We start from the raw sequence: 10,000 nt of genomic DNA, 5'->3' as shown, positions 1-10,000 counted from the left end.
CGTGTGCCCCATACCTGCGTGACGAGCACCGCAGGGCGGCAGAGCCATCGCACTTGGCCGGGTGGCAGAGGAGGACCCGACTATTCACAGATAGCGGCCCAACGACTCCCAGAGCCGGTCGTGCGGCGCGCGAGGTCTGCTCTCTTCACAAGAGGCTTTATTAGGGAGTGCTAAGGCAAGGTTCTGTGCCCTCCACCCTCATCGCAACACCCATGGGAGCCTCCGGTCGTCAATAGACCGCCGCACCGGCCTCTGACTGACTCTCAGAATGGACGGAAAGAGCCGGGTAAGCCTTTCAAAAGATTCGACCACGTGCCGAAAACTTTAGACTTCCGTGAGCTCTCCGGCTTGCACCGAGACCCGAAGTCGACGTGCTAAGCACCACGGGACCCCTTTCGCCTGCAGGTCCCGAGCCGCCTTTATTTGCTGTTACGAGCATCGTGTGCCCCATACCTGCGTGACGAGCACCGCAGGGCGGCAGAGCCATCGCACTTGGCCGGGTGGCAGAGGAGGACCCGACTATTCACAGATAGCGGCCCAACGACTCCCAGAGCCGGTCGTGCGGCGCGCGAGGTCTGCTCTCTTCACAAGAGGCTTTATTAGGGAGTGCTAAGGCAAGGTTCTGTGCCCTCCACCCTCATCGCAACACCCATGGGAGCCTCCGGTCGTCAATAGACCGCCGCACCGGCCTCTGACTGACTCTCAGAATGGACGGAAAGAGCCGGGTAAGCCTTTCAAAAGATTCGACCACGTGCCGAAAACTTTAGACTTCCGTGAGCTCTCCGGCTTGCACCGAGACCCGAAGTCGACGTGCGAAGCACCACGGGACCCCTTTCGCCTGCAGGTCCCGAGCCGCCTTTATTTGCTGTTACGAGCATCGTGTGCCCCATACCTGCGTGACGAGCACCGCAGGGCGGCAGAGCCATCGCACTTGGCCGGGTGGCAGAGGAGGACCCGACTATTCACAGATAGCGGCCCAACGACTCCCAGAGCCGGTCGTGCGGCGCGCGAGGTCTGCTCTCTTCACAAGAGGCTTTATTAGGGAGTGCTAAGGCAAGGTTCTGTGCCCTCCACCCTCATCGCAACACCCATGGGAGCCTCCGGTCGTCAATAGACCGCCGCACCGGCCTCTGACTGACTCTCAGAATGGACGGAAAGAGCCGGGTAAGCCTTTCAAAAGATTCGACCACGTGCCGAAAACTTTAGACTTCCGTGAGCTCTCCGGCTTGCACCGAGACCCGAAGTCGACGTGCTAAGCACCACGGGACCCCTTTCGCCTGCAGGTCCCGAGCCGCCTTTATTTGCTGTTACGAGCATCGTGTGCCCCATACCTGCGTGACGAGCACCGCAGGGCGGCAGAGCCATCGCACTTGGCCGGGTGGCAGAGGAGGACCCGACTATTCACAGATAGCGGCCCAACGACTCCCAGAGCCGGTCGTGCGGCGCGCGAGGTCTGCTCTCATCACAAGAGGCTTTAGGGAGTGCTCAGGCAAGGGTCAGCCCGCAGCCTTCCTGGCAACACCCAGGGGAACCAGGCCACTCGCGTCTCTCGCCTTCATTTTCGACACGAGCGCCTGCGGAGGGCCACCACCCCCTCCGATTGTCAAGAGACCTCCGCACCGGCCTCTGACTTACTCTCAGAATGGACGGAAAGAGCCGGGTAAGCCTTTGAAAAGATTCGACCACGTGCCGAAAACTTTAGACTTCCGTGAGCTCTCCGGCTTGCACCGAGACCCGAAGTCGACGTGCTTAGCACCACGGGACCCCTTTCGCCTGCAGGTCCCGAGCCGCCTTTTATTTTTGTTACGAGTATCGTGTTCCCCAAACCTGGGTGACGAGCACCGCAGGGCGGCAGAGCCATCGCGCTTGTCCGGGTGGCAGAGGAGGACCAGACTATTCACAAATAGCGGCCCAACGACTCCCAGAGCCGGTCGTGCGGCAGGCGAGGTCTGCTCTCATCACAAGAGGCTTTAGGGAGTGCTCAGGCAACGGTCAGCCCGCAGCCTTCTTGGCAACACCCAAGGGAACCAGGCCACTCGCGTCTCTCGCCTTCATTTTGGACACGAGCGCCTGTGGAGGGACGGCCGGAGTCAACGTGGGGTTTGCCCGCCCTCCAATAGTGTCAAAAGACCGCCGCACAAGTCTCTGACTGACTCTTAGAACAGACAGAAAGAGTTTGTCAAATCTGTCAAAAAATTGACAAAGTGTCAAAAATTCGACTTCCAAGAGCTCTCCGGCATGCACTCATACCTGTCATTAAAGTGCTATGCCCGTGGAACCGTTTTTCGGATGCCTTTCAGAACGGTCCCGCGCCGCCATTTTGTTCTAAAAATCGTGTTCCCATATATCTCCGGGTACCCCGCCAACCTCACTGCGGAAAAACTACAAGTGGCACTGAATGGGTCTGAATTCCAAATTTGACTGCATCGGTCTGGAACTCGGTCCGGTCAAAACCGTTTGGATTTTTCTCGGTCCGGACTTCCGCGACAGACAAAGTTAAAGTTTTCGGGCTGCAGGCACAAAACGACAGCTGGCCATTTGCCGGGCTCAATTCACCCAATTCCTCCGGCACTTCGGAGCACATGTTCGGTGTAAGTTTGCGAATCTTTCCCGATGCTGCAGCATTTTCCTCCGCTGACACTTAGAATATTTTTCACACTTTGCTGAAAATTTTTCTAAGTGTTTTTTTCCAAGTTTTCCTGGTTACTGATTTCTTCTTTTTAAACATTTTTCTAAGTTTTTCTGGTTACTGATTTCTTCTTTTTAAACATTTTTCGCAGTTTGTCTGGTTACTGATTTCTTCTTTTTAAACATTTTTCGCCGTTTTTCTGGTTACTGATTTCTTCTTTTTAAACATTTTTCGCCGTTTTTCTGGTTACTGATTTCTTCTTTTTAAACATTTTTCTAAGTTTTTCTGGTTACTGATTTCTTCTTTTTAAACATTTTTCTAAGTTTTTCTGGTTACTGATTTCTTCTTTTTAAACATTTTTCTAAGTTTTTCTGGTTACTGATTTCTTCTTTTTAAACATTTTTCTAAGTTTTTCTGGTTACTCACTTCTTCTTTTTAAACATTTTTCTAAGTTTTTCTGGTTACTGATTTCTTCTTTTTAAACATTTTTCGCCGTTTTTCTGGTTACTGATTTCTTCTTTTTAAACATTTTTCTAAGTTTTTCTGGTTACTCATTTCTTCTTTTTAAACATTTTTCTAAGTTTTTCTGGTTACTGATTTCTTCTTTTTAAACATTTTTCTAAGTTTTTCTGGTTACTCATTTCTTCTTTTTAAACATTTTTCTAAGTTTTCCTGGTTACTCACTTCTTCTTTTTAAACATTTTTCTAAGTTTTTCTGGTTACTGATTTCTTCTTTTTAAACATTTTTCTAAGTTTTTCTGGTTACTCATTTCTTCTTTTTAAACATTTTTCTAAGTTTTTCTGGTTACTGACTTCTTCTTTTTAAACATTTTTCGCAGTTTGTCTGGTTACTGATTTCTTCTTTTTAAACATTTTTCGCCGTTTTTCTGGTTACTGATTTCTTCTTTTTAAACATTTTTCTAAGTTTTTCTGGTTACTCACTTCTTCTTTTTAAACATTTTTCTAAGTTTTCCTGGTTACTGATTTCTTCTTTTTAAACATTTTTCTAAGTTTTTCTGGTTACTGATTTCTTCTTTTTAAACATTTTTCTAAGTTTTTCTGGTTACTGATTTCTTCTTTTTAAACATTTTTCGCAGTTTGTCTGGTTAATGATTTCTTCTTTTTAAACATTTTTCTAAGTTTGTCTGGTTACTGATTTCTTCTTTTTAAACATTTTTCTAAGTTTTTCTGGTTACTCACTTCTTCTTTTATAACATTTTTCTAAGTTTTCCTGGTTACTGATTTCTTCTTTTTAAACATTTTTCTAAGTTTTCCTGGTTACTGATTTCTTCTTTTTAAACATTTTTCTAAGTTTTTCTGGTTACTCATTTCTTCTTTTTAAACATTTTTCGCAGTTTTTCTGGTTACTGATTTCTTCTTTTTAAACATTTTCCTAAGTTTTCCTGGTTACTGATTTCTTCTTTTTAAACATTTTTCTAAGTTTTCCTGGTTACTCATTTCTTCTTTTTGATCATTTTTCTAAGTTTTCCTGGTTACTGATTTCTTCGTTTTGAACATTTTTCTAAGTTTTCCTGGTTACTCACTTCTTCTTTTCAAACATTTTTCTTCGTTTTTCTGTTTACTCATTTAGCACTTTCAGGCACTTTCCGATCATTTCCTCGTTCCCGATTTCACCCTTTAAAACGCTTTCGGGCATTTCCCTAAGTTTTGCGGTTCACTCGTTTGGGACTCACTGACACCTTCTCTAGCTTCCCTGCTCACTTTTTTCGTACTGTTGAGAAAATTCGAACCCTTTCCTTAACTATGCCGGTTACTGACTTCACCGCTTCAGACCCTTGTCCCCGTAATGAAAGATACCATTTCCCACCGTGGGAAATGCACGAAAATCGGACTGAACACGGGGGAGGCTCCCCCCTCGAAGGCGAGACCGTCGGCAGAACCGCCGGGTCAAACCCGGCTGAGCTACCCGGCTTACAAGTCTCAAAGTCGGTATGAGCAGTCACGTCCACCCCCATTCCCTTTTGGACCACTTCCCACGGTTCCAAATGCATGAAAATCGGCCTGTACACGGGGGAGGCACCCGCCTCGAAGACGAGACCGTCGGCAGAACCGCCGGGTCAAACCCGGCTGAGCTACCCGGCTCGGAAGCGCCAAAGTCGGGTTGAGCAGTCACATTCACTCCCATCCCCTTTTGGGCAACTTCCCACGGTTGGAAATGCATGGAAATCGGACTGAACACGGGGGAGGCTCCCCCCTCGAAGGCGAGACCGTCGGCAGAACCGCCGGATCAAACCCGGCTGAGCTACCCGGCTTACAAGTCTCAAAGTCGGTATGAGCAGACACGTCCACCCCCATTCCCTTTTGGACCACTTCCCACGGTTCGAAATGCATGAAAATCGGCCTGTATACGGGGGAGGCACCCGCCTCGAAGACGAGACCGTCGGCAGAACCGCCGGGTCAAACCCGGCTGAGCTACCCGGCTCGGAAGCGCCAAAGTCGGGTTGAGCAGTCACATTCACTCCCATCCCCTTTTGGGCAACTTCCCACGGTTGGAAATGCATGGAAATCGGACTGAACACGGGGGAGGCTCCCCCCTCGAAGGCGAGACCGTCGGCAGAACCGCCGGATCAAACCCGGCTGAGCTACCCGGCTTACAAGTCTCAAAGTCGGTATGAGCAGACACGTCCACCCCCATTCCCTTTTGGACCACTTCCCACGGTTCGAAATGCATGAAAATCGGCCTGTATACGGGGGAGGCACCCGCCTCGAAGACGAGACCGTCGGCAGAACCGCCGGGTCAAACCCGGCCGGGCTACCCGGGTTAGAAGCCCTAGAGTCGGGTTGAGCAGTCACAATCACTCCCATCCCCTTTTGAACCTGTTCCCACCGTTGGAAATGCACGAAAATCGGCCTGTACACGGGGGAGGCTCCCCCCTCGAAGGCGAGACCGTCGGCAGAACCGCCGGGTCAAACCCGGCTGAGCTACCCGGCTTACAAGTCTCGAAGTCGGGTTGAGCAGTCACATTCACTCCCATCGACTTTTGGGCAACTTCCCACCGTTGCAAATGCATGAAAATCGGCCTGTACACGGGGGAGGCACCCGCCTCGAAGTCGAGACCGTCGGCAGAACCGCCGGGTCCAACCCGGCTGAGCTACCCGGCTTACAAGTCTCAAAGCCGGGTTGGGCAGTCACGTTCACCCCCATTCCCTTTTGGATCACTTCCCACGGTTCGAAATGCACGAAAACCGGCCTGTACACGGGGGAGGGTCCGCCCTCGAAGGCGAGACCGTCGGCAGAACCGCCGGGTCAAACCTGGCTGAGCTACCCGGCTTACAAGTCTCAAAGTCGGGTTGAGCAGTCACGTTCACTCCCATCGACTTTTAGACCACTTCCCACGGTTCGAAATGCACGAAAATCGGCCTGTACACGGGGGAGGCACCCGCCTCGAAGACGAGACCGTCGGCAGAACCGCCGGGTCAAACCCGGCCGAGCTACCCGGCTTAAAAGTCTCAAAGTCGGTATGAGCAGTCACATTCACCCCCATTCCCTTTTGGACCACTTCCCACGGTTGGAAATGCATGAAAATCGGCCTGGACACGGGGGAGGCTCCCCCCTCGATGACGAGACCGTCGGCAGAACCGCCGGAACAAACCCGGCTGAGCTACCCGGCTTACAAGTCTCAAAGTCGGTATGAGCAGACACGTCCACCCCCATTCCCTTTTGGACCACTTCCCACCGTTGGAAATGCACGAAAATCGGCCTGTACACGGGGGAGGCACCGGCCTCGAAGACGAGACCGTCGGCAGAACCGCCGGGTCAAACCCGGCTGAGCTACCCGGCTTACAAGTCTCAAAGTCGGGTTGAGCAGTCACATTCACTCCCATCGACTTTTGGGCAACTTCCCACGGTTCGAAATGCACAAGATTCGGCCTGAACACGGGGGACGCTCCCCCCTCGAAGGCGAGACCGTCGGCAGACCCGCCGGGTCAAACCCGGCTGAGCTACCCGGCTCGGAAGCGCCAAAGTCGGTATGAGCAGTCACGTTCACTCCCATCCCCTTTTGGACCGCTTCCCACGGTACGAAATGCATGAAAATCGGCCTGTACACGGGGGAGGCACCCGCCTCGAAGACGAGACCGTCGGCAGAACCGCCGGGTCAAACCCGGCTGAGCTACCCGGCTTACAAGTCTCAAAGTCGGGTTGAGCAGTCACATTCACTCCCATCGACTTTTGGGCAACTTCCCACGGTTCGAAATGCACAAAATTCGGCCTGAACACGGGGGACGCTCCCCCCTCGAAGGCGAGACCGTCGGCAGAACCGCCGGGTCAAACCCGGCTGAGCTACCCGGCTTAAAAGTCTCAAAGTCGGTATGAGCAGTCACATTCACCCCCATTCCCTTTTGGACCACTTCCCACGGTTGGAAATGCATGAAAATCGGCCTGGACACGGGGGAGGCTCCCCCCTCGATGACGAGACCGTCGGCAGAACCGCCGGAACAAACCCGGCTGAGCTACCCGGCTTACAAGTCTCAAAGTCGGTATGAGCAGACACGTCCACCCCCATTCCCTTTTGGACCACTTCCCACCGTTGGAAATGCACGAAAATCGGCCTGTACACGGGGGAGGCACCGGCCTCGAAGACGAGACCGTCGGCAGAACCGCCGGATCAAACCCGGCCGAGCTACCCGGGTTAGAAGCCTCAGAGTCGGGTTGAGCAGTCACGTCCACCCCCATTCCCTTTTGGACCACTTCCCACGGTTCGAAATGCACGAAAATCGGCCTGTACACGGGGGAGGGAGCCGCCTCGAAGACGAGACCGTCGGCAGAACCGCCGGTTCAAACCCGGCTGAGCTACCAGGCTCGGAAGCGCCAAAGTCGGGTTGAGCAGTCACATTCACTCCCATCCCCTTTTGGGCAACTTCCCACCGTTGCAAATGCATGAAAATCGGCCTGTACACGGGGGAGGGAGCCGCCTCGAAGACGAGACCGTCGGCAGAACCGCCGGATCAAACCCGGCTGAGCTACCAGGCTCGGAAGCGCCAAAGTCGGTATGAGCAGTCACATTCACTCCCATCCCCTTTTGGGCCACTTCCCACGGTTCGAAATGCACGAAAATCGGACTGAACACGGGGGAGGCTCCCCCCTCCAAAACGAGACCATCGGCAGAATCGACGGGTCAAACCCGGCCGAGCTACCCGGGTTAGAAGCCTCAAAGTCGGGTTGAGCAGTCACGTCCACCCCCATCCCCTTTTGGACCACTTCCCACGGTTCGAAATGCACGAAAATCGGCCTGTACACGGGGGAGGCACCCGCCTCGAAGACGAGACCGTCGGCAGACCCGCCGGATCAAACCCGGCCGAGCTACACGGCTTACAAGTCTCAATGTCGGTATGAGCAGTCACGTCCACCCCTATTCCCTTTTGGACCACTTCCCACGGTACGAAATGCATGAAAATCGGCCTGTACACGGGGGAGGCACCCGCCTCGAAGACGAGACCGTCGGCAGAACCGCCGGGTCAAACCCGGCTGAGCTACCCGGCTCGGAAGCGCCAAAGTCGGGTTGAGCAGTCACATTCACTCCCATCGACTTTTGGGCAACTTCCCACGGTTCGAAATGCACAAAATTCGGCCTGAACACGGGGGACGCTCCCCCCTCGAAGGCGAGACCGTCGGCAGAACCGCCGGGTCAAACCCGGCTGAGCTACCCGGGTCGGAAGCGCCAAGGTCGGTATGAGCAGTCACATTCACTCCCATCCCCTTTTGGACCGCTTCCCACGGTTTGAAATGCACGAAAATCGGCCTGTACACGGGGGAGGCTCCGCCCTCGAAGGCGAGACCGACGGCAGAACCGCCGGGTCAAACCCGGCCGGGCTACCCGGGTTAGAAGCCTCAGAGTCGGGTTGAGCAGTCACATTCACCCCCATCCCCTTTTGAACCTCTTCCCACCGTTGGAAATGCACGAAAATCGGCCTGTACACGGGGGAGGCGCCCCTCTCGAAGGCGAGACCGACGGCAGAACCGCCGGGTCAAACCCGGCCGAGCTACCCGGGTTAGAAGCCTCAGAGTCGGGTTGAGCAGTCACATTCACCCCCATTCCCTTTTGGACCACTTCCCACGGTACGAAATGCATGAAAATCGGCCTGTACACGGGGGAGGCACCCGCCTCGAAGACGAGACCGTCGGCAGAACCGCCGGGTCAAACCCGGCTGAGCTACCCGGGTCGGAAGCGCCAAGGTCGGTATGAGCAGTCACATTCACTCCCATCCCCTTTTGGACCGCTTCCCACGGTTTGAAATGCACGAAAATCGGCCTGTACACGGGGGAGGCTCCGCCCTCGAAGGCGAGACCGACGGCAGAACCGCCGGGTCAAACCCGGCCGGGCTACCCGGGTTAGAAGCCTCAGAGTCGGGTTGAGCAGTCACATTCACCCCCATCCCCTTTTGAACCTCTTCCCACCGTTGGAAATGCACGAAAATCGGCCTGTACACGGGGGAGGCCCCCCTCTCGAAGACGAGACCGTCGGCAGACCCGCCGGATCAAACCCGGCCGAGCTACACGGCTTACAAGTCTCGATGTCGGTATGAGCAGTCACGTCCACCCCCATTCCCTTTTGGACCACTTCCCACGGTACGAAATGCATGAAAATCGGCCTGTACACGGGGGAGGCACCCGCCTCGAAGACGAGACCGTCGGCAGAACCGCCGGGTCAAACCCGGCTGAGCTACCCGGCTCGGAAGCGCCAAAGTCGGGTTGAGCAGTCACATTCACTCCCATCCCCTTTTGGGCCACTTCCCACGGTTCGAAATGCATGAAAATCGGCCTGTACACGGGGGACGCTCCCCCCTCGAAGGCGAGGCCGTCGGCAGAACCGCCGGGTCAAACCCGGCTGAGCTACCCGGGTTAGATGCCTCAAAGTCGGGTTGAGCAGTCACATTCACCCCCATCCCCTTTCGGCCCCCTTCCCACGGTTGGAAATGCATGAAAATCGGCCTGTACACGGTGGGCGCTCCCCCCTCGAAGGTGAGACCTTCGGCAGAACCGCCGGGTCAAATCCTGCCGAGCTACCCGCGTTAGAGGTCTCAATGTCGGCTTCAGCAGTCACATTCAATCCCATTCCCGTTTGGACCTCTTCCCGCCGATGGAAATGCACAAAATTCGGCCTGAACACGCGGGACGCTCCCCCCTCGAAGGCGAGACCGTCGCCAGAACCGCCGGGTCAAATCCGGCTGAGCTACCCGCGTTACAGGTCTCAAAGTCGGGTTGAGCAGTCACGTTCACCCCCATCCCCTTTCGGACCCCTTCCCACGGTTGGAAATGCATGAAAATCGGCCTGTACACGGTGGGCGCTCCCCCCTCGAAGGTGAGACCTTCGGCAGAACCGCCGGGTCAAATCCGGCCGAGCTACCCGC

This window comes from Chiloscyllium punctatum, unplaced genomic scaffold, assembly GCF_047496795.1.
Source record: "Chiloscyllium punctatum isolate Juve2018m unplaced genomic scaffold, sChiPun1.3 scaffold_400, whole genome shotgun sequence".
Taxonomy (NCBI): Eukaryota; Metazoa; Chordata; class Chondrichthyes; order Orectolobiformes; family Hemiscylliidae; genus Chiloscyllium; species Chiloscyllium punctatum.
The sequence above is the reverse complement of the archived record's forward strand: the minus strand, read 5'-3'. Positions refer to the sequence as shown.